This window comes from Lytechinus variegatus, chromosome 3 (genome assembly GCF_018143015.1).
Source record: "Lytechinus variegatus isolate NC3 chromosome 3, Lvar_3.0, whole genome shotgun sequence".
NCBI lineage: Eukaryota > Metazoa > Echinodermata > Echinoidea > Temnopleuroida > Toxopneustidae > Lytechinus > Lytechinus variegatus.
Genome location: NC_054742.1, coordinates 12,029,882 through 12,057,193, shown reverse-complemented (window position 1 = coordinate 12,057,193; position 27,312 = coordinate 12,029,882). Strand labels below are relative to the sequence as shown.

General features: G+C 36.1%; 1 long non-coding RNA gene across 7 annotated transcripts in view; it reads right to left on the bottom strand.

Moving 5' to 3' along the window:
- Window positions 1–688: 688 nt before the first annotated feature.
- Window positions 689–27,312, bottom strand: part of LOC121410230 — a 33,628-nt gene continuing 7,004 nt past the window's right edge. For 3 of the 7 annotated variants that reach the window (XR_005969291.1, XR_005969292.1, XR_005969290.1), the window contains 16 exons: window positions 24,929–24,971; window positions 24,499–24,534; window positions 24,161–24,243; window positions 21,140–21,182; window positions 20,710–20,745; window positions 18,048–18,130; window positions 17,362–17,404; window positions 16,791–16,826; window positions 16,453–16,535; window positions 13,549–13,584; window positions 13,211–13,293; window positions 12,540–12,575; window positions 11,146–11,269; window positions 7,999–8,060; window positions 6,181–6,246; window positions 689–2,842 (listed from right to left, as the gene is read on the bottom strand). This is a non-coding gene — a long non-coding RNA (uncharacterized LOC121410230). The remainder of the gene's footprint in view (window positions 2,843–6,180; window positions 6,247–7,998; window positions 8,061–11,145; window positions 11,270–12,539; window positions 12,576–13,210; window positions 13,294–13,548; window positions 13,585–16,452; window positions 16,536–16,790; window positions 16,827–17,361; window positions 17,405–18,047; window positions 18,131–20,709; window positions 20,746–21,139; window positions 21,183–24,160; window positions 24,244–24,498; window positions 24,535–24,928; window positions 24,972–27,312) is intronic. The other 4 variants (XR_005969295.1, XR_005969296.1, XR_005969293.1 and 1 more) reach the window with 4 other exon arrangements.

Here is a 27,312-nt window from a genome sequence, read left to right as displayed (position 1 = left end):
ACCTTTACCCTTTTTGTGCCAGCTGGATCTGAGGACATACGGTAACTAAATCTTAACAAAAGTTTATATCAGACATCTCCAGCATTTTTTCACCAAGTTTTTATCATTTTAAGTGGGTTTACATTTCATTTTTCATTTAATACTTGTTTCTCCAACACTTTTTCCAAGCTTGACAATAATTAACAAAATGAAAATCAAGCCTAAGCCATGTCATGTATCACAGCTCAGTGTAAAGCAAGTATCGTCACGATGGCCTCGGAGTGTGGGGGATTGGGGTAGGGCGAAATGCACTCTTCGAAGTGTTTTGGGCAAGGAAACAAGTTAAAACGATAAAAGATATCTTAAAATCACTTTTACTAGCTAAATTCAACGTGTTCTTCATGATTAAGGTCTACTTTTATTCACACAACTATTTCAAAGTTCTGCGCAAATCATTTTTCACTAACTTTTCTAAAGTAAGTGGTGCTCACTCAAGCGGAAATATTTTTCGACAGTTATATCCTCATTTGCTTAAATAGATCTGTACCAATGTTAAAATGTGTAAAAATCTTCAAGATATTACAAATGTATAATTTTACAGGATTTTTTCTAAGTGTAAACTTTTTTTTGATACGCACTGTACATATACATGTAAAATTCATAAATGGACCATCCAGTTACAGGAGGCAAGTCACACACATACATGTACTTGTATAAAATGGATAGAAGTGTATTCTTTATTTGTTCTAATTGTCATAACAAATTTGTGAAAACACAATTCAAAGATTAGGAACTACAATCGTACTGTATATGAAAAAGTGATATGGTATATTACTCTAATAACCACTCTGGTAAAGTGTCTTGTTTAACTTTGATAATTATTTTGACAATTTGTCAGCACTAAAAACTTAACCATAATTTGGAAGATATTTCTTCAATTATACAAACACTTATAATGATATAGTGATAATTTAGTTTTGCCGTTTTCAAAGCCCCCCCATGTGATTTCAAAATAGTCAGGGCTTTGTAAAGTTCATATAATGTTACTAAATACAAAGTGAAAAGTGGCCTTGTTATATTATTTCAAATGTATCATTCTCCACTTTTTAGATGCAAACATTTCCAAATATTTCAACTGTTTTATCGAATTTTGTTTTAACATTTAACCCTTTGAACCAGTTTATAGCAGTGAACTTGCCAATACCCGATAGGCTGGAAAAAACATGAATTCTAATTGTTAGGTGATCTTTTAAAAATGACATCATTTTTCTAGTACACACAAGGATATTTAATCAATAATTTCAGTCAAGATTGGTATTGATTTTGGAAGGTTTTAGCAACCGAAATGGCCAAAATATGTTACTCTACTACGGAGACTCGTCTGGCATGTGTAGAAATTACACTGCCTAATACACTGCAAGTCACCTACTGACTATGGGGAGCTACTGATAAATCTGACTCGAGTCAAAGCAGTGATTTTGAGCTTAAAACAGACACTAAAGATATTTCTGTTGGTAGACAAGGTCTGTAAGAAGTTAAACAACTTCAGCCGGGCAGGGGCGGGGTACCAGCAGGGGGAAGATGCCATTGGGGTTCAAATCATGGGAGTTTGTGAATTTGGTCGATATGTGCAAATAATTCAGGGTATGGGTCATGGCCGCCCCCAATTATTTAGGGTTCAAAGGGTTAAAGAATAAAATAATCCCGTTATCTACCTAATACACTTTTTGAAACAACAAATTTATGTACAAAGTTACTGTGTCAGTAAAAGTGAAATCTTGAACAAAATACAACTAGAAATTTGACGTGTCCCCGCTCAACGCAATCAGAAATTCATTCAATATGATTGAACTTAATATCGCAGAAACCAATATGCATTTATACAATGAACAAATTTAGACCTTTGACCTAAAGACTCACACTTTCCATAATAATCCCTAACAGAAGATATGACAGTCTGGTCATTTGATGTGACCTGACTGTATTTTGGTGTCATCTACCCAGAGCCCCAGACACCAAACATTTTTAAAATCTGGGGAATATTTCCAAAATTATGATGCGGAAACCAACTCACATATATAATGAGCTGTGACCTTTGACCTGCGGACTCCAAATTCGAACTTTGCCTGTATTTTCATGTCATCTACCTATACACCCCAATTTTTTTAAATCCGTTGAATATTTCATAAGTTATCATGCGGAAACCAACTGGCATATGTAATGAACGGTGACCTTTGACATGTGGACTCCAAATTCTACCTTAGCCTGTATTTTGGTGTCATCTACCAACACACCAAAAATTTTGTAAGTCCGTTGAACATTTCATAAGTTATCATGCGGAGCCCAACTTGCATATTTAATGAGCTGTGACCTTTGACGACAGACAAGGGCAACGCTTAATGCCCCCTCTGGATTTTGTCTGCGGGGGCATTAAAAAATATAACTAAAATGATATTTGTATTAATTTCCATGGTGAGAACTACTTCATATCTAATTCCTGATAGAAGCCTGATTTTTTGGATTCATCATATTGGCATAAAAAATACTTGACCCAACAGTGAATTCAGAATATTCCTGGTAAATAAGAATTACTTTCATGAGTTGGTTATAACTGAAGAGTAGGGATGTAATCGAGTCTGGTAGTTCCACGTAACAAGGTTGCTGGTGATAAATGCTTCCATAGACTTTGTACAAGTGACTCGGGCTGAGGCCAAGGGCCTGCAAAATGTTGACTAGACTAAATCCCTGCTGAAGAGGTTAAGAAGGCAGCAATTTCTACATCCTGTGAACAATTTCAAATGGCACATTGTCACTTGGCAAGCAGCAGAATCATTGTCTTGATGTCTCTCTATAGATCAATAACCTATTTGACAGGATAAAAAATAAAATAAATTAATCATTTAAGGCTGATTAAGACATGGCTCCATAAACCTCAGCAACATTTTTTTTGTACAAGGGAAACATGAAATGTGTCAATAACATGTTGTAGAAGAAAGAAACTGTTGCAGGAAAAACTGAAGAGATTAATTTTTCAAAAGAATTGGTGCAACTTAATATGAAGGCAAAATAAACCTGACCATCTGCATAGACAATCTGACATCATTCCCAAAGTATTAAACATAATGTAATAATATCATAACATATACCAATACTGATGGCATCTTTCTGAGCATCTCTGCACACACCTGTAAAGCGGAAGATGGACTTATTGGACAAGCAAGAAAAGTGGAAGGTGGCGACTTCACCTTTGACTGTCTGACCTAAACAATCAGTCGGCAAGCCCTGAAAAAGTAGCTTCTTTTATCCAAGTGATATTCATGACTATAGGGTTTTTGCATTATTAATGAGCTTGGTGCGAACCAAAACACCTCTTTTTATTCTGCCATTGCTGCTCTAAATATTAACCAAATTTCATGTTTTTGGTATCTTTGTAAAGAAGAAGAATCATTCTTTCAGGTCATGTGTTTGGAATTTTTAAAAAATGTAATATAGGGAATTTTTTTTATATAAAACATGAAACAAAATGATTTTTTTCATGCAACAAATGTTGTTTTCACACTTGATTTCTGTTTGAGCACAAATGATTCTTAGATCATAATAAAGCTGAAGATCTATGCTTTAATATGATATAATTTGTATAAGAAGATGTATCTTAGATGGGTCAGCAGCCAGCTTTTCATAGGCCAAGTACATTTAGCAGCTCAAAAACAAGAATACTGCACTCTGATTGGTCACAGAGACCACACACCCACGCAAATTCCAATGTTCCCCACACTTGGCCTCTGCAAGGACACCCACCATGTGGTAATCTCTTCAAATAACCCGCGCCTAATGTTGTGAAAACATTATTCAGCCAATCAGAACTCTGGATTTTATGTTACTCAGAAATTGTAGAAATCTTGTCTTGCATCTTGATGGAAAAAGCTGGCTGCTGACCCATCTAAAAGATGCCACATATCAAGAGTGACATTGTAAGAAAGTATAGAGTTTGAGCTTTCTGATGATATAAATAATGTTGGTGCCTAAAACACAAAATGTTGCACAATTTGCAAGTGAAAACAGAGGAAGAAAATTCTGTTTGATGCATCTTTTCTGGCAAAAAATTCACTTATTTATCAAAATATTCTATTCAAAAGAAATAACCAATATGAAAGAGTAACATTTACTCTTCCCAATGGTACAAAAATAATCAATTTTACTCCAGGAGAAAGTGGTTAAATTCTTTGAGAAAGAAAGTCTCACAATTCACGAGATTTTGCACGGACATGAATTCAGCCACGAGAGGACTTGGATAAATCTTGCCCATTTGCTCATTAACACAGGGGCTTGCCGACTGACTGAAAATACCGGTAGATAGAATTCGTAGGATCTATGCTTGTATCATTCACACCTAATTACATGAGCCTAGGTTAAGTTAAACTGAAGTTATAGCATTAACAATGACTTCAGAGGGGTAAGATGAAAACATGTCAGTGACCTTGACCTTTGACCTTTGACCTCATAGACTCTGGGATCCATGCTAGTATCATACACACCAAATTATATGAGCCTAGGTTAAGTCAAACTAAAGTTATCGCGTTAACAAGGAGCCATGCAGGTATCATACACACCAAATTATATGAGCCTAGGTTAAGTTAAACTTAATTTATCACGTTTACAAGGTCTACAGAAGGGAAGATGAAAACATGTCACTGTGACCTTGACCTGACCTTTTGACCTCAATATTGAATGGGCTTCCTGGGATCCATGCTAGTATCATACACGCCAAATTATATGAGCCTAGATAGAGTTAAACTGAAGTTTACAAGGAAAAGTTAACGGACGGACAGACGGACGGACACCAAGCATGATACCACAATACGTCCCAACGAGACGGGCGTATAAAAATGTTGCTGAGCTTTGACTCATCATATCTGACCAGGGCACAAGCAGTAAAAATAGTTTGAAACATTTAAATGATACAGATAAGAATATGAAGAAATGTGACTGAAAGGCTTAAATAAATATTGGTGAAAGTAAGGATAGTTACAGATGCAGAGAATTGTTGCTAACACAACGTTTGGCCATGTTTTAAAAACTAACTTCTTTCACTAAATCAGGGCTCGACACTAGCAGTGGCCCGAAGGAACCAAAAATAAGAGTGGGGCCACCAAAATTTTGTAAAAGCCCACACTTGGTGACACAGTTGGGCTACAAGTTTTGATAAATTGTAATGTTTTCTATTGTTTTAGGGCCACCAAATTTTCTTTGCGGGCCACCAAAAATATGACATTGATGATTTTGGTGGGTTGGTCAGCCACCAAAAAAAAGTTATTGTGGAGCCTTGCACTAATGATATAACTACCTTAAAAAGATTCCAAGTCAGATACTATCTAGCAAGAGGGTGAATTCATAGGAACTTACATTCCTCTTCAAACCCCATGTGTGCATACATCATTCTTTGGAAACAGTACTATCAGAAACATAATCCATTTCTTGACTCATAACATATCATCATTGTAATTATCTTTAGGTTACAATTAAAGATTAACAAATTATCATCAATGGCCTCAGAAAGAATTATATACACAAGATACCTTAGGAATTATAATATTATAATAATTATAATAGTACTCTGCTTTTATATAGCGCTTAATACATCAGAACGTGTCTAAGCGCTTTACAGATACATAATTACCCGTCATCAGATTCAATCAGTCATTCCAGCACACAATGTGTGCACATCCTCCACTCCCTGGGGAGTATTCCAGTCAGTCGCCAATGAGGCGCACCCAGTACTGAACAAGCTACAATGGCTTTCACATCCTACCTGGTACCCATTTAGCACTTAGGTCGAGAGTGGCTAAGTGTGGATTGATGCGTTGCCAGAGGACGCCAGACTGTGGTTGGATTCGAACACACAACCCTCTGTTTACAAGGCGAGAGTCAGAACCACTACACCACGGCTCCTCCACTTCATTTGTTTCAAAGAACTCCCAAACATATGTTATTTTATAAGGTATGCATCCTTGTTATTTGATAAACCATGGTCATTTCCAAAACATAACCAGTCGTTATAGTTTACCCATGTAAAGTAAAGTAAGATTATGCACTAAATGCAACCAATCAAATCATTAGGATCCACTTCATCATATTCTAAAAAGTATTATTCCATCAAGCTAGATATGGAGCCATTATCTTTAAATATAGAATGAAGCATACCAGTTTTCATTCATGTCCTCTCGATCCAAGTACATTTTTCTCTTCATGAATTACAGCAGATTCGACCTGCAATAAAAATAAAAAATAAAAATAAAAAGTGGAATGCCTCTGGCCGTCTCACCTGCATCACGCAGTTCAATATAGCAGCAGTGCTGACTTTGAACACTACTCTAACTCGCACAAGATGTTCAGTGATACATGGTTACTCTTATGTCCACTTTTTATGAACTAGACCAATAAACTTACAGAGATATGATGGTTATTCAATAAAAAAACCCAACATGGCCAAAGTTCATTGACCTTACATGACCTTTGACCTTGATCATGTGACCTGAAACTCGCACAAGTTTCATGAATCAGATCCATAAACTTTCAAAGTTATGATGGTAATTCAACAGATACACCCAATTCGGCCAAAGTTCATTGACCTTTGACCTTGGTCATGTGACCTGAAATGCACACAGGATGTTCAGTGATACTTGATTACTCTTATGTCCAAGTTTAACGAACTAGACCAATAAACTTTCAAAGTTATGATGGTAATTCAACAGATACCCCCAATTCGGCCAAAGCTCATTGACCCAAAATGACCTTTGACCTTAATCATGAGACCTGAAACTTGCACAAAATGTTCAGTGATGCTTGATTACTATTATGTCCAAGTTTCATGAATCAGATCCATAAACTTTCAAAGTTATGATGGGAACTAAACAGATACCCCCAATTCGGCCAAAGTTCATTGACCCTAAACGACCTTTGACCTAGGTCATGTGACATAAAACTCATGCAGGATGTTCAGTGATACTTGATTAACCTTATGTCCAAGTTTCATGAACTAGGTCCATATATTTTCTAAGTTATGATGACATTTCAAAAACTTAACCTCAGGTTAAGATTTTGATGTTGATTCCTCCAACATGGTCTAAGTTCATTGACCCTAAATGACCTTTGACCTTGGTCATGTGACATGAAACTCTAATAGGACGTTCAGTAATACTTGATTAACCTTATGGCCAAGTTGCATGAACTAGGTCCATATACTAAGTCACATCTAAGTTATGATGTCATTTCAAAAACTTAACCTCAGGTTAAGATTTGATGTTGACGCCGCTGCCGCAGTCAGAAAAGCGGCGCCTATAGTCTCACTCTGCTATGCAGGTGAGACAAAAACCCAAGGAATAAGGATTTAACAACTAATTGTATTTTCCCTGTGTTTACAATACTAATTATTAATATTTCCTGGATAGTTTTCAGGTCAGATACTATCTATCAAGAGGGTGATTTCATCGAAATAAATTCCTCTCTAAACCCCAATGTTGTCTACATCATTCCATGAAAACTTTAAGTAAAAATAATTCAACTTAGTATGGATTCTTATAAAACTGTTATATGCAATATAGTGTTGGATCATTTTCTTTAGGTAAGAAATACTGTGATGAAGGGCATTTCCAGAAAGGAAATTCAATTCAAATTCAATTTCAAACATTTTCAGAGTTTGTGTACCTGTATATTGCTTTTGTCTTTTATCATTAAATTCTAAGAATATTAAATGTCTGTTCTTTCCCTTGGACTCTCTCATTCCAAAAATTTACTTCTTTATTGTGGTACATGTATTTCAAAATAAACAGCATTGTCAAAAATTGAGCAATCTCAGAGAACAACAGTGTTTACTGAAATAAAGCATGCATTATGATTCATGTTTGAATAAGCTTTTATTTCATAAGATTTGGTATTCAGGACAATGAAGGATATCTGATTATATATCTCGTAACAAGTGGAACTGTTCTGAAGGTATATAAAGGAAACTTGACTACATACCTCTCCTGGTCCCACTCTCAGCTAAGTCTCATAAACCTAGATAAACTCAATGAATCCTCATCCTAAAAGAAATAACAGAAAAACATGTTTTTATCACCAAGGAGTTTCAGCAAATCAATTTAAATCCAATAACATAGCAAGGCATTAGCGATTTTGTGTCTCGCCCACTTATGAAAATACACAGAAATAAGGACACGCAACAGAATTGTATCAAAACTTAATTGTGAAATAACTAGGATGGAATAATATTTGTCATAAGAGTCTTGCATGTAAACTTTAATGTTGACCTAAAAATGAACTTTGACCTTACAATGTGACCTCTGAACAGTGGCGTACCGTGGGTCAAATTTAGTGAGTCACTTATAGTTGGCGCACAAAGCGCGCTCAATTGCCAGGTAGGCCAATACAAACCAGAAAGAGAAATTTTAAGGATTGTGCAATTAAACGGATGTATCTCACTGATCAATCAATGCAAACGTGAAGCGTGAGCTGAAATTCTTTTATATTCAGACCTAAAAAATGGACACTATAAGCAAATTTTTACAATCATAATACATACCTGTCTCACTAAACAATACGAGCACGAGCTGAATTTTTTTGCATAATTGACCCCAAACATGGATAATTTAGGATTTTTTTTATAGAAATTCATGAAGAGCATACATATCTCACCATAGCCATCTAATGTGAGCACCAAGCGCTTGCTTATATTATTAGAATTACATTTAAACACATAAAACACTATTTGTAGTCATTGAAATCATGAACGTGATACGTATATCACCAATCAACTATTCCGAGAGCGAAGCGTGAGCTCAAAATTTTTGAAATTCAAACCTGAAAAGGTGTATTTAATGCTTGTTCGTAGGAATTCACTTAAAGACCATAAGTATTTCACTATACAAATGATGCGAGCGCTAAGTGTGAGCTGAAAATTTGTTAATATTCAGAATAGAAAAAAGGGACATTTCAAGAATTGTTTTTAGGAATTCATGAAGAGCTAAGTTATCTCACCAATCCACTAATGCAAACGTAATTACGGATTGGAAATGTTTTACAATCAGACCTTAAAAATGGGGCAATCATTTTAGGTAATCATGATAAACAAGCATAATATTATGCCACTACATAAAAGAATAATAACTGGAACTAAGGCTTATTTGGTGTATATTGACTTGAAAACAGGATGTTTTAGTACAACATGAATTATACAGACAATGCGAGCACCACGAATGATGAACAGGCCCTAAGCAAATTTTGTTTCATAAAGTTGTGAAAAATATTTGTTATATAATATGTGATATATAATATAACATAGTATAACATACTGTACTATACATCAATTCTTCATTCCCCACTACGTTTTTCTTTCTCTTTTCCTGTTTTTTTTTGCCAGACAATAAAAGGATAGGGTGTTGTTATCGTGTATCACTAATCAAACATTACGAGCACAAAGCCCCCCATGACCGCCCCATGTGACCTCCAACTAAAACATAACATGCAGGTCCCCTAAGAACATCTACCTTTTAGTTTAGTTGAAAAGTGACTTAGGTTGCAGAGTTATGTGTCATAAGAGAGTCTTCCATGTAAACTTTAAACATTGTCCTGAAAATGATCTTTGACCTTAATATGTGACCTCTGAATGCAGCATAACATGCAGGTCCTCTAAGTACATCTACCATCCAAGTTTGGTTGAAAAGTGAATTACTGTTGTGGAGTTATGTGTCATAATGTCTGTGATGGGCGAAAAGAATTTGGATCCCTAAGTCTCACCTTCACCTCTGGTGGGCGAGACAAAAATGGTTTCCAAGTCAGATACTATCTAGCAAGAGGGTGAATTCATAGGAATTTACATTCCTCTTCAAACCCCACCATCCAAGTTTGGTTGAAAAGTGAATTACTATTACTGTTGTGGAGTTATGTGTCATAATGTCTGTGATGGGCGAAAAGAATTTGGATCCCTAAGTCTCACCTTCACCTCTGGTGGGCGAGACAAAAATGGTTTCCAAGTCAGATACTATCTAGCAAGAGGGTGAATTCATAGGAATTTACATTCCTCTTCAAACCCCATGTGTGTATACATCATTCTTTGGAAACAACATTAGCTACAGTATAGGCTTGTCACTTTTCCAAGAGACTGGAAATAATCTTGAAATGTTTGCTAACAACTTGAAGCACTGCACTGACATTGATACTAAAGATGATGATACATCTTACACCGAGGCTCCAATGCATTCTGTACAATGCCTACTTATCTTGTCATACCAAAGCAAATGAGAGTCTGAATGTCAAACATTCATTCTGTTGCACACTTACCGGTCCAAAATGTTACACGGTTAGGAACAAGGTGACGTAAGTTATGATTCCAGCAGGTGCAATACATGTAGGTCTTACTTGCTAAATGCGCATTGCCTCCCCTCAACTTACAGAGTTATGATAGTAATTCAACAGATGCCTCCAACTTGGCCAAAGTTCACTGACCCTAAATGACCTTTGACCTTGGTCATGTGACTTGAAACTCAGGCAGGATGCTCAGTAATACTTGATTGACCTCATGTATAAGTTTCATGAACTAGGTCCATATACATTTTAAGTTATGCTGTCATATTAAAAACTTAACCTTTGGTTAAGATTTGGTGTTTAGGCCGCTACCATTGCCGCCTCCATCGGAAAAGCGGCGCCTTTAGTCTCACTCTGCTATGCAGGTGAGACAAAAATCAGAACATGTGGAGCTTTATTTAGGGAGTTAGAGGGAAAAGTATGATTTTGCATACTAATTACAAATTAGCATAATTGCTTAATAGCAATTTGCATTAAATAAATTACTAAACATTTTCTTTCATTCTTGAATTTTCCTTTTCTTCTTCAATAATTTATTCATCAGAGAAATGCTGGTTCCCACTGGTGCTCATCAATTATATAGTGCTTGCATTTGGAAAGAAAAACTCTGATTTAAAGAAAAACTCTGATGGAAAGAAAAACTCTGATTTAAAAAAAAACTCTGATTTGTTTAACATTAAAAAAAAATGTATTACAAGCAAACACTAATATATTTTGTGCGGCCTAACAATCAACTTATACAATTTGGCCATCCATGAGTTGCTCCTGACCCGACAGACAAAAAATAGATAGGAAATGATTCCTTACCAAAGAATGCACAGGCTTTGGTTCCATAAGTGTCACCCAAAGACATATCTACAACCATGACTCCTGTTCAGTTAGTAATGAAGAATGTTGCCTTTAAGTATGTTTCCATCAGAGACATGTTCGGCTAAAGCAGAGAACAAAAAAAAAAATGTATGCAGTTCAAGATACATCTGAACTAGAAAGCCTTTTAATACTTCATGTTTAATACAACAAAATCTTCATATTACAAATAACAGAAGTTTGGCTGTACATGGAAGTTGGTAATATCAAAAGTCAACATCAGATTTAGATTTTACATCAAGGCTTATTAGAACAATAGGGAAATTGTATCATCATATTGCAGACCCTCAACAATGTCTTAAATTGTTCAAACTTATCCCTAAATAGACTGGGCTATTTCGTGGCCTTAGAGGACCCGCGGGGTGGGTGGCTGATTTGGTTCCCCTTATGATCTCGGCTGTCAATCGTGATGAAAATTGGCACACGCTTATCCATGGCATAATCTACAGAAAAACATCAAATTCTGCAAAAGATGTCATTGCCAAATAATTATGCTAAAAAAATGTGTAAAATAAAAAATTTGCTTTAATTAAATAATGCCCCTAAAATTCTAATTTTGGGTTCACAGACTCTTAATAGGAATCTGATCAAATGTACTTTTAAAAAAATTCAACATCACATTTATTTTATGTATTTTATTGTTTTCTAAAATTCTAATGTACATGAATTCATGATTTTCAACTTTTTGTTTTTATTGTGCTTTTTCAATGGAAATTGTCGGGGACCTATTTTTTACCATAAACAAGATGAAATCAATTGATTTAAATTTGTTAAAGGAAAGATAATGATACATTTAGGAATTTGGCTAAAACACTATTTGCATTGGATTTGTACACAATATTGGGTCTGCATGCACTTACAAAATGTTGCGTTATTTCTGAACCGCGTACTCTGGGAATCTAATTGTGGTCTTAAAAGTTGAGCGAGACTTGAAAGTAAAAAAGTCAGCGACTGACGCAGTAAAAAAATTTGCGTGGCAGCTTTATTATCGCAATGACTGTCGAGGGGGGGGGGGGCTGAATCAGCCCCCCCCCCCCCGTCTTATTAGCGTTAACAGCTCAAAGGGTAATTTATGCTAGTGCAGTACCAGTGTTTCCTATATCAACCAAAAAAGCTTGAATTCAATAAACATCTAACAAAAAGTAATATGTTATGAAAAATTTGGAATGTAAAGTTGTATCACGAGCCAACATCAGATTCATCATATTTCACATCAAGCCTGATCAGACCAATAGGGAAACTTGAATCATCATATTGAAGACTCAAAATGTTTTACTATATTGAAGTACATTATCATATGAAAAATCAAATGAAAATAGGTACTGCTTTCTTACCTTTGTTTCTCTGGTAACTTCCACCACCGTTTCCATCTAAGTAGACCAAATGAAAATAATGGTTAAGTGTAGAAAATAGAAAATGATAACAAGAAAACAAGATTAAATATTACCTTGAATTTAAAATGATAATTAAAGCAAATTACAATCTTTGTCATTCAGTATCAGAATATATGTTAACAGCATGGTTTATGAGGTATTTTTGGACCAATCCTCCTCAAGAGTCTAACGGATAATCATCATATACTGAGTGCAAGTAAATGGCTACAATATTGTCAGTTAAGAAACCTAAACTTTGCTTCTAAAAGTTAGATCGAAACTATCATACAATGAATGTGTATGTATATCACAACATGCTACCTCTCGGAGTGCCTTTAGCTTTGTTTGACCCATCACGGAGACCGATCAAACCTACCATTTTCAGACATTAAATAGAACATGTTAAATATACTAGAATTTTCCTCCTATTTCTTTTTCTTCTCTGGAGCTTTTCGCGGCCCACTTTTTGAGAAGCGCTGCCCTAAATGACCTTTAACCTCAATCATGTGACCTGAAACTCAGGCAGGATCTTCAGTTATACACCATCACCCTTATGTCTAAGTTTTATAAACTAGGTCCATTTTCTAAGTAATGTATTCCATTACAGAATTACAAATTCAAATTTTACTTACCTCTCAGAATTGGTTGAATAACCCAAGTAAATGGATTGAGTCTACAACAGCTTCCACTTCACTAAAGAAAAGGACTCATGTATCTTGAAATAGAATGAAAACATAAACATCAAAGATAATAAACAAGGAGTAATCTAACACAAAAATTAATACGTTATAAAGAATTTGGACTGTAAAGTTGTATCACGAGCCAACATCAGATTCATCATATTTCACATCAAGGCTGATCAGACCAATAGGGAAACTTGAATCATCATATTGAAGACTCAAAATGTTTTACGATATTGAAGTACATTATCATATGAAAAATCAAATGAAAATAGGTAATGCTTTCTTACCTTTGTTTCTCTGGTAACTTCCACCACCGTTTCCATCTAAGTAGACCAAATGAAAATAATGGTTAAGTGTAGAAAATAGAAAATGATAACAAGAAAACAAGATTAACTATTACCTTGAATTTAAAATGAAAATTAAAGCAAATTACCATTTTTGTCATTCAGTATCAGAATATATGTTAACAGCATGGTTTATGAGGTATTTTTGGACCAATCCTCCTCAAGAGTCTAACGGATAATCATCATATACTGAGTGCAAGTAAATGGCTACAATATTGTCAGTTAAGAAACCTAAACTTTGCTTCTAAAATGCCTATATATGCATTCCCTTCCTACAACAAATACATTTGTAAGAAGTAAGGAAATTATGAAAAGACTGAAAAAAGATTTTTCTTCCTTTATTCCTTATATTCTTTCAGTATTTGTACAGAAATATGGCTCACCTTATTTTCTTGACCCATCTCTGTCATGGATGAAAAGACTGCATTTAATGAATAAGAAAACAAAAAGACGTTACACATACTTACCATGCATTTCAGAAATTATATTTATTAAAGATCAAAGACAGATAAAATACAGGCATGCATTTCTTTTGTTGAATTGTTATTCAGTATCAGATTATTTGTTAACAGCATGGTTAATGAGGTATTTTTGGACCAATCCTCCTCAAGAGTCTAACGGATAATCATCATATACTGAATGCAAGTAAATGGCTACAATATTGTCAGTTAAGAAACCTAAACTTTGCTTCTTTAAGTTAGATCGAAACTATCATACAATGAATGTGTATGTATATCACAACATGCTACCTCTCGGAGTGCCTTTAGCTTTGTTTGACCCATCACGGAGACCGATCAAACCTACCATTTTCAGACATTAAATAGAACATGTTAAATATACTAGAATTTTCCTCCTATTTCTTTTTCTTCTCTGGAGCTTTTCGCGGCCCACTTTTTGAGAAGCGCTGCCCTAAATGACCTTTAACCTCAATCATGTGACCTGAAACTCAGGCAGGATCTTCAGTTATACACCATTACCCTTATGTCTAAGTTTTATGAACAAGGTCCATTTTCTACGTTTCTACGTAATGTTTTCCATTACAGATTTACAAATTCAAATTTTACTTACCTCTCAGAATTGGTTGAATAACTTAAGTAAATGGATTGAGTCTACAGCAGCTTCCATTTCACTAAAGAAAAGGACTCATGTATCTTGAAATAGAATGAAAACATAAACATCAAAGATAATAAACAAGGAGTAATCTAACACAAAAATTAATACGTTATAAAGAATTTGGAATGTAAATAGAATGTGGGATGGACAAGGAAAATGTCTCTAGTTTTTCATTTCCGTGGGGCGGCAAATGCAACCACGGTTCTTGGACATGATAATATGTAAAATATTATGAGTGAATACATGCAACATGTTGCCATCGCTAAATTCTGCTCCTGACCTCAAAACCAAAATAATAATATTTGAAATCGTACCATTGATTCGACTGGAAATTCCGCCATTCACCCCGTGTGTTAAGGACTTACGCGAACGCGCGCAAGCGTGTACAATGCATGTAACCTCGTTCGCGTTTATTTTTTATTCGTTGTAGAATCTACGATGGCGGATAAGATGTCATCGTCTTCATCGTGTTTTGACAGCGAAAATGACGATTTGCCACTAGCAAATATGTGCTACATGCACGTCTTACCCAAGGAAAGAGGGCCAGTAAATTTCTTTCAAGTAAAGAGCTAGAACAAATTTAGCCTTTGCTGCATTCGTTGGTGTAGACTACCTGGGACTTCGGAATAAAAATAGCTATTCATGCAGCAGAGAAGTTTGCGATTGACTTGCATGCAGCCCGGCCCAGGGAGCAGAGGCTTAAGAGGGGGGGGGCAAGCTGTCCCCCCTGGCGGAGTTCACCGGGAAATAAAAAAAAAGGGAAAAGAAGAAAAGGGGGAGAAAGAAAGGGAAAAAGAGGAAAGGGGGAAAGGGAACTAAGAAAAAACATAAAAAGTGAAAACTGGCCAAAGTTCATTGACCCTAAATGACCTTTGACCTTGGTCATGTGACGTGAAACTCATGCAGGATGTTAAGTGATACTTGATTAACCTTATGTCCAAGTTTCATGAACTAGGTCCATATATTTTCTAAGTTATGATGACATTTCAAAAACTTAACCTCAGGTTAAGATTTCGAGGTTGATTCCTCCAACATGGTCTAAGTTCATTGACCCTAAATGACCTTTGACCTTGGTCATGTGACATGAAACTCTAATAGGATGTTCAGTAATACTTGATTAACCTTATGGCCAAGTTTTATTTACTAGGTCCATATACTTTCTAAGTTATGACGTCATTTCAAAAACTTAACCTCAGGTTAAGATTTGATGTTGACGTCGCCGTCAGAAAAGCGGCGCCTATAGTCTCACTTTGCTTCGCAGGTGAGACAAAAAACCAACAAGTGGAACGCCTCTGGCAGTATCGCCTGCATTACGCAATTGGATTTAGCAGCATAGCTGCCTTCGAAATCAGCTAATGAATAATTATTCACAGAAAAAATAACTAACATGAAATGTTACATAATAATAAAATATTCAATTGACCCAAAATTACTTTGACCATGATCATGTGACCCAAGACATGTGCAAAACAATCATTTGTACTTGAATACCCTTATGTCAATGTTTCATGAGCGAAATCCATAAACTTACAAAGTTATGACAATTCCTCAAATAACCCCAACATGGGAAAAGTTTGTTGACCCTAAGTGACCTTTAACCTTAATCATGTGACCTGAAACTCGGGCAGGATCTTCATTTATACACTTTTACCCTTATGTCTAAGTTTTATGAACTAGGTCCATTTTCTAAGTAATGTTTTCCATTACAGAATTACAAATTCAAATTTTACTTACCTCTCAGAATTGGTTGAATAACCCAAGTAAATGGATTGAGTCTACAACAGCTTCCACTTCACTAAAGAAAAGGACTCATGTATCTTGAAATAGAATGAAAACATAAACATCAAAGATAATAAACAAGGAGTAATCTAACACAAAAATTAATATGTTATAAAGAATTTGGACTGTAAAGTTGTATCACGAGCCAACATCAGATTCATCATATTTCACATCAAGGCTGATCAGACCAATAGGGAAACTTGAATCATCATATTGAAGACTCAAAATGTTTTACGATATTGAAGTACATTATCATATGAAAAATCAAATGAAAATAGGTACTGCTTTCTTACTTCTGTTTCTCTGGTAACTTCCACCACCGTTTCCATCTAAGTAGACCAAATGAAAATAATGGTTAAGTGTAGAAAATAGAAAATGAGAGAGTCAAAAGGGGCCTAAGCTTTCGATCCTAGCAGAATCTTCGTTGGAGGCAAAATGACAAACATATAAAGTGGAACAACCATGATATAGACCACAAACATCCAACAGCAACACTAGAAACAAGGAAAATGATAAGAAAACAAGATTAACTATTACCTTGAATTTAAAATGAAAATTAAAGCAAATTACAATCTTTGTCATTCAGTATCAGAATATATGTTAACAGCATGGTTTATGAGGTATTTTTGGACCAATCCTCCTCAAGAGTCTAACGGATAATCATCATATACTGAGTGCAAGTAAATGGCTACAATATTGTCAGTTAAGAAACCTAAACTTTGCTTCTAAAATGCCTATATATGCATTCCCTTCCTACAACAAATACATTTGTAAGAAGTAAGGAAATTATGAAAAGACTGAAAAAAGATTTTTATTCCTTTATTCCTTATATTCTTTCAGTATTTGTACAGAAATATGGCTCACCTTATTTTCTTGACCCATCTCTGTTTCATCATGGATGAAAAGACTGCATTTAATGAATAAGAAAACAAAAAGACGTTACACATACTTACCATGCATTTCAGAAATTATATTTATTAAAGATCAAAGACAGATAAAATACAGGCATGCATTTCTTTTGTTGAATTGTTATTCAGTATCAGATTATTTGTTAACAGCATGGTTAATGAGGTATTTTTGGACCAATCCTCCTCAAGAGTCTAACGGATAATCATCATATACTGAATGCAAGTAAATGGCTACAATATTGTCAGTTAAGAAACCTAAACTTTGCTTCTAAAAGTTAGATCGAAACTATCATACAATGAATGTGTATGTATATCACAACATGCTACCTCTCGGAGTGCCTTTAGCTTTGTTTGACCCATCACGGAGACCGATCAAACCTACCATTTTCAGACATTAAATAGAACATGTTAAATATACTAGAATTTTCCTATTTCTTTTTCTTCTCTGGAGCTTTTCGCGGCCCACTTTTTGAGAAGCGCTGCCCTAAATGATCTTTAACCTCAATCATGTGACCTGAACTCAGGCAGGATCTTCAGTTATACACCATTACCCTTATGTCTAAGTTTTATGAACAAGGTCCATTTTCTACGTTTCTACGTAATGTTTTCCATTACAGATTTACAAATTCAAATTTTACTTACCTCTCAGAATTGGTTGAATAACTTAAGTAAATGGATTGAGTCTACAGCAGCTTCCATTTCACTAAAGAAAAGGACTCATGTATCTTGAAATAGAATGAAAACATAAACATCAAAGATAATAAACAAGGAGTAATCTAACACAAAAATTAATACGTTATAAAGAATTTGGAATGTAAATAGAATGTGGGATGGACAAGGAAAATGTCTCTAGTTTTTCATTTCCGTGGGGCGGCAAATGCAACCACGGTTCTTGGACATGATAATATGTAAAATATTATGAGTGAATACATGCAACATGTTGCCATCGCTAAATTCTGCTCCTGACCTCAAAACCAAAATAATAATATTTGAAATCGTACCATTGATTCGACTGGAAATTCCGCCATTCACCCCGTGTGTTCAGGACTTACGCGAACGCGCGCAAGCGTGTACAATGCATGTAACCTCGTTCGCGTTTATTTTTTATTCGTTGTAGAATCTACGATGGCGGATAAGATGTCATCGTCTTCATCGTGTTTTGACAGCGAAAATGACGATTTGCCACTAGCAAATATGTGCTACATGCACGTCTTACCCAAGGAAAGAGGGCCAGTAAATTTCTTTCAAGTAAAGAGCTAGAACAAATTTAGCCTTTGCTGCATTCGTTGGTGTAGACTACCTGGGACTTCGGAATAAAAATAGCTATTCATGCAGCAGAGAAGTTTGCGATTGACTTGCATGCAGCCCGGCCCAGGGAGCAGAGGCTTATAGGGGGGGGGCAAGCTGTCCCCCCTGGCGGAGTTCACCGGGAAATAAAAAAAAAGGGAAAAGAAGAAAAGGGGGAGAAAGAAAGGGAAAAAGAGGAAAGGGGGAAAGGGAACTAAGAAAAAACATAAAAAGTGAAAACTGGAAAAAGGAAAGAAAGAAGAACAGTTAGATTGTCATGAAAAAGTGATTTTATTTTTTAAAAATCGACTCGAGCATGCAAAATCATGAACAAAATCTTGTTTACCGTGGTGTACAGACCAAGAAAAAATACAATTGCTGATGTGGTTTACGGTACACCATGTGGAGTGTTATAGAAGCAGTGGATAGAAGAAGAGAGGAAGTGGATAGGCGAGAAAGTGGAGATTTGAGAATAGAGTATTCTTTCTTGAGAATAGTCCTGAAAAGGACTGTAAACCAGAAGGAATGTTGAGTGAGAACAGCTTGAGTAGTAGAGCTGATGAGGAGATGCTGGCTTGCGTCGGCGAGTAGAGATGATGAGTAGTAGAGAGACTCGACGTTTCGGACAGGTTGACTGTCCGTCTTCAGGAGTGAGTGTTCGCTCGGCGTGCGGCGGTACTTATGGCGTGCGTGCGGACGTGGGGGAAAGCTCTAGGCCGGCGGTCACGGCGGGTTGACGTCGTAGGTGGCGCTCTGTGTGTGGGTCGGCGGTTTTTGGCGGGAACGAGTGGGCGTCGTATGCGGACGTGGTGAGTAGACGGCGGCGTGAGTTATGGCGGCGTGTGTGTGTGTCGGCGGTGTGTACATCAATGGTGGCGTTCTGTGCGTGTTGGTCGGCGGACTCGTCGGGTGAGCTTCGGCGGGAGTGAGTGGGTGGCCTGGTGTACGGATGAGGTGTTGGGTCGTCGGCGGAGGTTGTAGCGAGGTGTCGGTGGCGGTGGTGTGTGTGTCGGCGGAGTCCCTGGTTGAGTTGGTGATGCAATCAGACTGCTGTGTTGGGTAGGAGGGCTCGGTGGAGTGACGGTGGAAAGAGAGAAGGGTGAAAAATATGTTATTTTCTTTAACATTATGTCAAAATCTAAAATGGGATTTTTGTAATAAAAATGTAAAATTGTTTGCTCACTCGCATTTTTTTAATGGATACACCATATCGCCCCTCAAAATCTTGCCTCATGACGCCATTGCCTGCCCCCCCCCCCTTTTGACAAGCAAAAATAATAAAATTTGTAATATACAAATGCCATTAAAACAGAGGTGTGCCCCCTCTTTTGAAAGTAACATCTATATCTATTTTGATCCATTCAGATCTTGCTGAAATGCTGGCCGGGCTGCATGCAAGTCAATCGCAAACTTCTCTGCTGCACGCATAGCTATTTTTATTCTGAAGTCCCAGGTAGTCTACACCAACGAATGTAGCATGTAGCATATATTTGCTATTGGTAAATCGTCATTTTCGCTGTCAAAACATGACGAAGACGACGACATCTTATCCGCCATCGTAGATTCTACAACGAATAAAAAATAAACGCGAACGAGGTTACATGCATTGTACATGCTTGCGCGCGTTCGCGGAAGTCCTTAACACACGGGGTGAATGGCGGAATTTCCAGTCGAATCAATGGTACGATTTCACATATTATTATTTTAATTTTGAGGTCAGGAGCAGAATTGAACGATGGCAACATGTTGCATGTATTCACTCATAATATTTTACATATTATCATGTCCAAGAATCGTGGTTGCATCTGCCGCCCCACGGAAAGTCACAATTTTAGCGACCATCCCACAGTCTAAAAGTTGTATCATGAGCCAACATCAGATTCATCATATTTCACATCAAGGCTGATCAGACCAATAGGGAAACTTGAATCATCATATTGAAGACTCAAAATGTTTTACTATATTGAAGTACATTATCATATGAAAAATCAAATGAAAATAGGTAATGCTTTCTTACCTTTGTTTCTCTGGTAACTTCCACCACCGTTTCCATCTAAGTAGACCAAATGAAAATAATGGTTAAGTGTAGAAAATAGAAAATGATAACAAGAAAACAAGATTAACTATTACCTAGAATTTAAAATGAAAAATAAAGCAAATTACAATCTTTGTCATTCAGTATCAGAATATATTTTAACAGCATGGTTTATGAGGTATTTTTGGACCAATCCTCCTCAAGAGTCTAACGGATAATCATCACATACTGAGTGCAAGTAAATGGCTCAGTTAAGAAACCAAAACTTTGCTTCTAAAATGCCTATATATGCATTCCCTTCCTACAATAAATATATTTGTAAGAAGTAACGAAATTATGAAAAGACTGAAAAAAGAAATTTATTCCTTTATTCCTTATATTCTTTCAGTATTTGTACAGAAATATGGCTCACCTTATTTTCTTGACCCATCTCTGTTTCATCATGGATGAAAAGACTGCATTTAATGAATAAGAAAACAAAAAGACGTTACACATACTTACCATGCATTTCAGAAATTATATTTATTAAAGATCAAAGACAGATAAAATACAGGCATGCATTTCTTTTGTTGAATTGTTATTCAGTATCAGATTATTTGTTAACAGCATGGTTAATGAGGTATTTTTGGACCAATCCTCCTCAAGAGTCTAACGGATAATCATCATATACTGAACATAAACACCTCAATTGATATCTCTGCAATGAGCAGGCTTCATCAATGTTTTTCATCTAAAACGTTGTCAGTTCTGGGGCCCGTTGCATAAAACTTTTAACCTGAGAAAACTCAGGTTGTTTTTACCGGAGTTTTTGCCCTGTGTTAAACTCAATGGCAGAAATCAGACTAACCTTAGTTTTCAGTTTTTACCAGAGTTTTCACAGGTAAAAAGTTTTATGCAACAGGCTCCAGGTGGGTGTTTCATAAAGCTATTTGTATGGGCGACTTTAAGAGCGACTGGTGATCCTTTCTTGTGGTAAATGTCAAGACCTGACAACTATTATTGGTTTCAATAAACTAAAAACAAAAGGAGCATGCCTGAATTTTACCAAAGGCCATAATCCTTAATATTGTGGTGGCAAGGTTACTTTTTTCAAATACAAACAACTAATTTTTCTGAATTTCAGCGAAAATCTGAAAAAGAAAAGGCAAAAGGAATATCCAAGGACCAGCCAATGAGAAAAGTACATGCATTGGAGCATGACTGGTCATGGCCTTGGTTTGATTCACGCTCTTTTATGGTTAACTATCAGATAACAACTTGTCAGTATTGACAAACTGACGTTACACATTATAAAAGTTCATAAAAAAGTCCCCCCCCATGTAAAATAAAATATAAAAAAAGACTTTATAAAACCCGCCAAGCTCTTAGAAGTGATCTACATGTAGTCTCTTTGAATAAATTCAACTAAGCATGTCTGTGTATAATACTTATGAATATTTATATAATTCTTAAATACCAGTACCCAATTAAATAGCTTCAACATAGGGATCATTTATTGCACTATTTGCACAGGATAATAAAGTGTCACTTCTGCCCAAGTAGACATCCATGAGTAAAGTTTGAAAAAATATAAAAAGTCAGAAACACGATGCTTGTATTATCAATCTCCCATTCTATGTTTTATTTCTATTAAGCAGGCCCCTCAGTGACAGCTTCTTTTTTTTAGCAGATAAGGATATCTGGTTACCCTAATAAAAGAAACTGGAAATATATTCATTCTAAATAGTTCTCAAAATATATACATACTATCATTTTATTGCAAAAGTTTGGACAATAATGGCTGATTTCTTTCTTTAATGATTTAATGTCTCGACTATAAATAAAAAAAAAAACAATTTACCGGTAATAAAGAGTTTGATAAAATAAACAAGTGGAATGCCTCTGGCCGTCTCACCTGCATCACGCGGTTCAATATAGCAGCAGTGCTGACTTTGAATACTACTCTAACTCGCACAAGATGTTCAGTGATACATGGTTACTCTTATGTCCACTTTTTATGAACTAGACCAATAAACTTACAGAGATATGACGGTTATTCAACAAAAAAACCCAACATGGCCAAAGTTCATTGACCTTACATGACCTTTGACCTTGATCATGTGACCTGAAACTCGAACAGGATGTTCAGTGATACTTGATTACTCTTATGTACAAGTTTCATGAATCAGATCCATAAACTTTCAAAGTTATGATGGTAATTCAACAGATACACCCAATTCGGCCAAAGTTCATTGACCTTTGACCTTGGTCATGTGACCTGAAACGCGTACAGGATGTTCAGTGATACTTGATTACTCTAATGTCCAAGTTTAATGAACTAGACCAATAAACTTTCAAAGTTATGATGGTAATTCAACAGATACCCCCGATTCGGCCAAAGTTCATTGACCCTAAATGACCTTTGACCTTAATCATGAGACCTGAAACTTGCACAAAAATTTTCAGTGATGCTCGATTACTATTATGTCCAAGTTTCATGAATCAGATCCATAAACTTTCAAAGTTATGATGGGAATTCAACAGATATCCCCAATTCGGCCAAAGTTCATTGACCCTAAATGACCTTTGACCTTGGTCATGTGACGTGAAACTCATGCAGGATGTTAAGTGATACTTGATTAACCTTATGTCCAAGTTTCATGAACTAGGTCCATATATTTTCTAAGTTATGATGACATTTCAAAAACTTAACCTCAGGTTAAGATTTCGAGGTTGATTCCTCCAACATGGTCTAAGTTCATTGACCCTAAATGACCTTTGACCTTGGTCATGTGACATGAAACTCTAATAGGATGTTCAGTAATACTTGATTAACCTTATGGCCAAGTTTTATTTACTAGGTCCATATACTTTCTAAGTTATGACGTCATTTCAAAAACTTAACCTCAGGTTAAGATTTGATGTTGACGTCGCCGCCGCCGTCAGAAAAGCGGCGCCTATAGTCTCACTTTGCTTCGCAGGTGAGACAAAAAACCAACAAGTGGAACGCCTCTGGCAGTATCGCCTGCATTACGCAATTGGATTTAGCAGCATAGCTGCCTTCGAAATCAGCTAATGAATAATTATTCACAGAAAAAATAACTAACATGAAATGTTACATAATAATAAAATATTCCATTGACCCAAAATGACTTTGACCATGATCATGTGACCCAAGACATGTGCAAAACAATCATTTGTACTTGAATACCCTTATGTCAATGTTTCATGAGCGAAATCCATAAACTTACAAAGTTATGACAATTCCTCAAATAACCCCAACATGGGAAAAGTTTGTTGACCCTAAGTGACCTTTAACCTTAATCATGTGACCTGAAACTCGGGCAGGATCTTCATTTATACACTTTTACCCTTATGTCTAAGTTTTATGAACTAGGTCCATTTTCTAAGTAATGTTTTCCATTACAGAATTACAAATTCAAATTTTACTTACCTCTCAGAATTGGTTGAATAACCCAAGTAAATGGATTGAGTCTACAACAGCTTCCACTTCACTAAAGAAAAGGACTCATGTATCTTGAAATAGAATGAAAACATAAACATCAAAGATAATAAACAAGGAGTAATCTAACACAAAAATTAATATGTTATAAAGAATTTGGACTGTAAAGTTGTATCACGAGCCAACATCAGATTCATCATATTTCACATCAAGCCTGATCAGACCAATAGGGAAACTTGAATCATCATATTGAAGACTCAAAATGTTTTACGATATTGAAGTACATTATCATATGAAAAATCAAATAAAAATAGGTGCTGCTTTCTTACCTTTGTTTCTCTGGTAACTTCCACCACCGTTTCCATCTAAGTAGACCAAATGAAAATAATGGTTAAGTGTAGAAAATAGAAAATGATAACAAGAAAACAAGATTAAATATTACCTTGAATTTAAAATGAAAATTAAAGCAAATTACAATCTTTGTCATTCAGTATCAGAATATATGTTAACAGCATGGTTTATGAGGTATTTTTGGACCAATCCTCCTCAAGAGTCTAACGGATAATCATCATATACTGAGTGCAAGTAAATGGCTCAGTTAAGAAACCAAAACTTTGCTTCTAAAATGCCTATATATGCATTCCCTTCCTACAATAAATATATTTGTAAGAAGTAACGAAATTATGAAAAGACTGAAAAAAGAAATTTATTCCTTTATTCCTTATATTCTTTCAGTATTTGTACAGAAATATGGCTCACCTTATTTTCTTGACCCATCTCTGTTTCATCATGGATGAAAAGACTGCATTTAATGAATAAGAAAACAAAAAGACGTTACACATACTTACCATGCATTTCAGAAATTATATTTATTAAAGATCAAAGACAGATAAAATACAGGCATGCATTTCTTTTGTTGAATTGTTATTCAGTATCAGATTATTTGTTAACAGCATGGTTAATGAGGTATTTTTGGACCAATCCTCCTCAAGAGTCTAACGGATAATCATCATATACTGAACATAAACACCTCAATTGATATCTCTGCAATGAGCAGGCTTCATCAATGTTTTTCATCTAAAAAGTTGTCAGTTTTGATGGGTGTTTCATAAAGCTGTTTGTATGGGTGACTGGTGATCCTTTCTTGTGGTAAATGTCAAGATCTGACAACTATTATTGGTTTCAATAAACTAAAAACAAAAGGAGCATGCCTGAATTTTACCAAAGGCCATAATCTTTTATATTGTGGTGGCAAGGTGACTTTTTTCACATACAAACCACTACTTTTTCTAAATTTCAGCGAAAATGGAGAAAAAGAAAAAAGGCACAAGGAACCATCCGACAGCACAATACCCCCTACCTGGCAGTGCACGCAGACCCGATCGTTCCCGGCCCCAAACGAGGCTAGTCAACCCCCGCCCACGGGAAACTAGCGAGCCCGCCAATTTTGGTCTCATTTGCATATTGCTGACCCACCGCGTATTTGCATATACCACGGCTTATTTGCATATAGGGATTACCGGCCGCACCGAACACCGACGCACCGGTTGGTGAAACGCCTGACCAATCACACAACGGATCAGTGCCCACCTATTGTTCTCGCGTTCGTGCGTACGGTCCTGGAGATTAGTATAAATAGAGTACGATATCAGACAATTTTCGTCACTTGATAAAGAGTTGCAGCAGCACTCGAAAGCTCGTGAACTTGTAAGCTAGTGAACACTTTTTGCGAGAGTGATCACGAATTTCATTGTTGGCCATAGTAGATTGCGAGACAAATGAATACCCTCTAACGATTAAGTATAATTTTGTTCATTAACACCAATTTTATTACTGGATGTGTAAAAGAGCAAGGATCTGTGTTTCCAGGTCTCTTTTATCCAGCTTAGGAATACACATGTATTCCGGGGGGGGGGGGGCACTTCCATTCACGAGTGGATACCATGCGCGACCATGGGGTCTTGAAAAGCACCCTAAACACGTAATTTCCATATTCTGAAAATGCACCCCTTAACAAGTATTGGCGTTTGAAACCCTACCCTTAACAAGTGTTGGAAACAACACGATACTCTTGGCAAATATTCCCTGAAATGAACCCCTAAACAAGTACAGGAATGTTTTGTTACGGGTCCTTCGGTCGTCGGCTTTACCTATTTGGTTTAGTACAACCCCCACCTTCTACACCTCGCGCAAATCGGACTCTAAACACGAAGTGCTGAGGCAAAAAAGGACATCCTTTTTAAAACATTTTAATTTTGTTATATCGATCATCCTCGCAAATTCGACCCTAAACGCGTAATTTTCCTAGTGAAATAGATACCCTTTTTTCATTATTTTTGTGTTTCTGACACCCTTATCACGTTACGTACGTAACGTGCCCTATCGTGAAAAAGACATCCTTTTTACGTGTTTTTTTGGTCGCGCATGGTATCCACTCGTCAATGTAAGTGGCCCCCCCCCCCCGGCATGTATTCAAGGAAAATATCTAATAAATTATTTATATAAGCATAACAGATTATTCTGAAAAAATAAATTATGGAAAAGGTCTCTTGTAGACTCTCAATGAAAGGAAAAAGCAAACTAATACAGATATGTTTACACAGTGAAATAATAGGGTCAATCCATATCAAATCAACCAATTTTCAAACAATTTGTCACCCGACTCCCTCCGATTTTCTTTAAACTCACACCAAATGCTCCCTAAAGTGTCTGACGGGAAATTCCAAAAGGTCAAATGGTTGCTAAGATACAGCCTTCCTTTGCAACCAATGCGTGGTCAAACAACTGACTTTTAAAAAAAAATGATATTTTTTATTGACTGCTGCAGTAAAGTTTGATTAGTTACAGTGCTCATTTTCAGTAAATTGGAAGAGCATATCATGGCGTGGATCTGACAACCCATTATCGCACACGAGGTCACCGAAAATGGTGTTAAGAACCCAAGTCAACGTTTTGGGGTGCATGTTTGGAGGCTTATAAATTTAAAAATCATTTAGTTAAGAACCCAATATTAATTTATTATGTACATTTATAGACAACATGCCTAACAGAATTACAAAATATTGGCTCGACTGTGTTCGTTGTTTTCCTGTAGGGCGCCCTCAAAGTTGGATTTTTTTCAAAAAGATGCCAAGTTCAAGGTC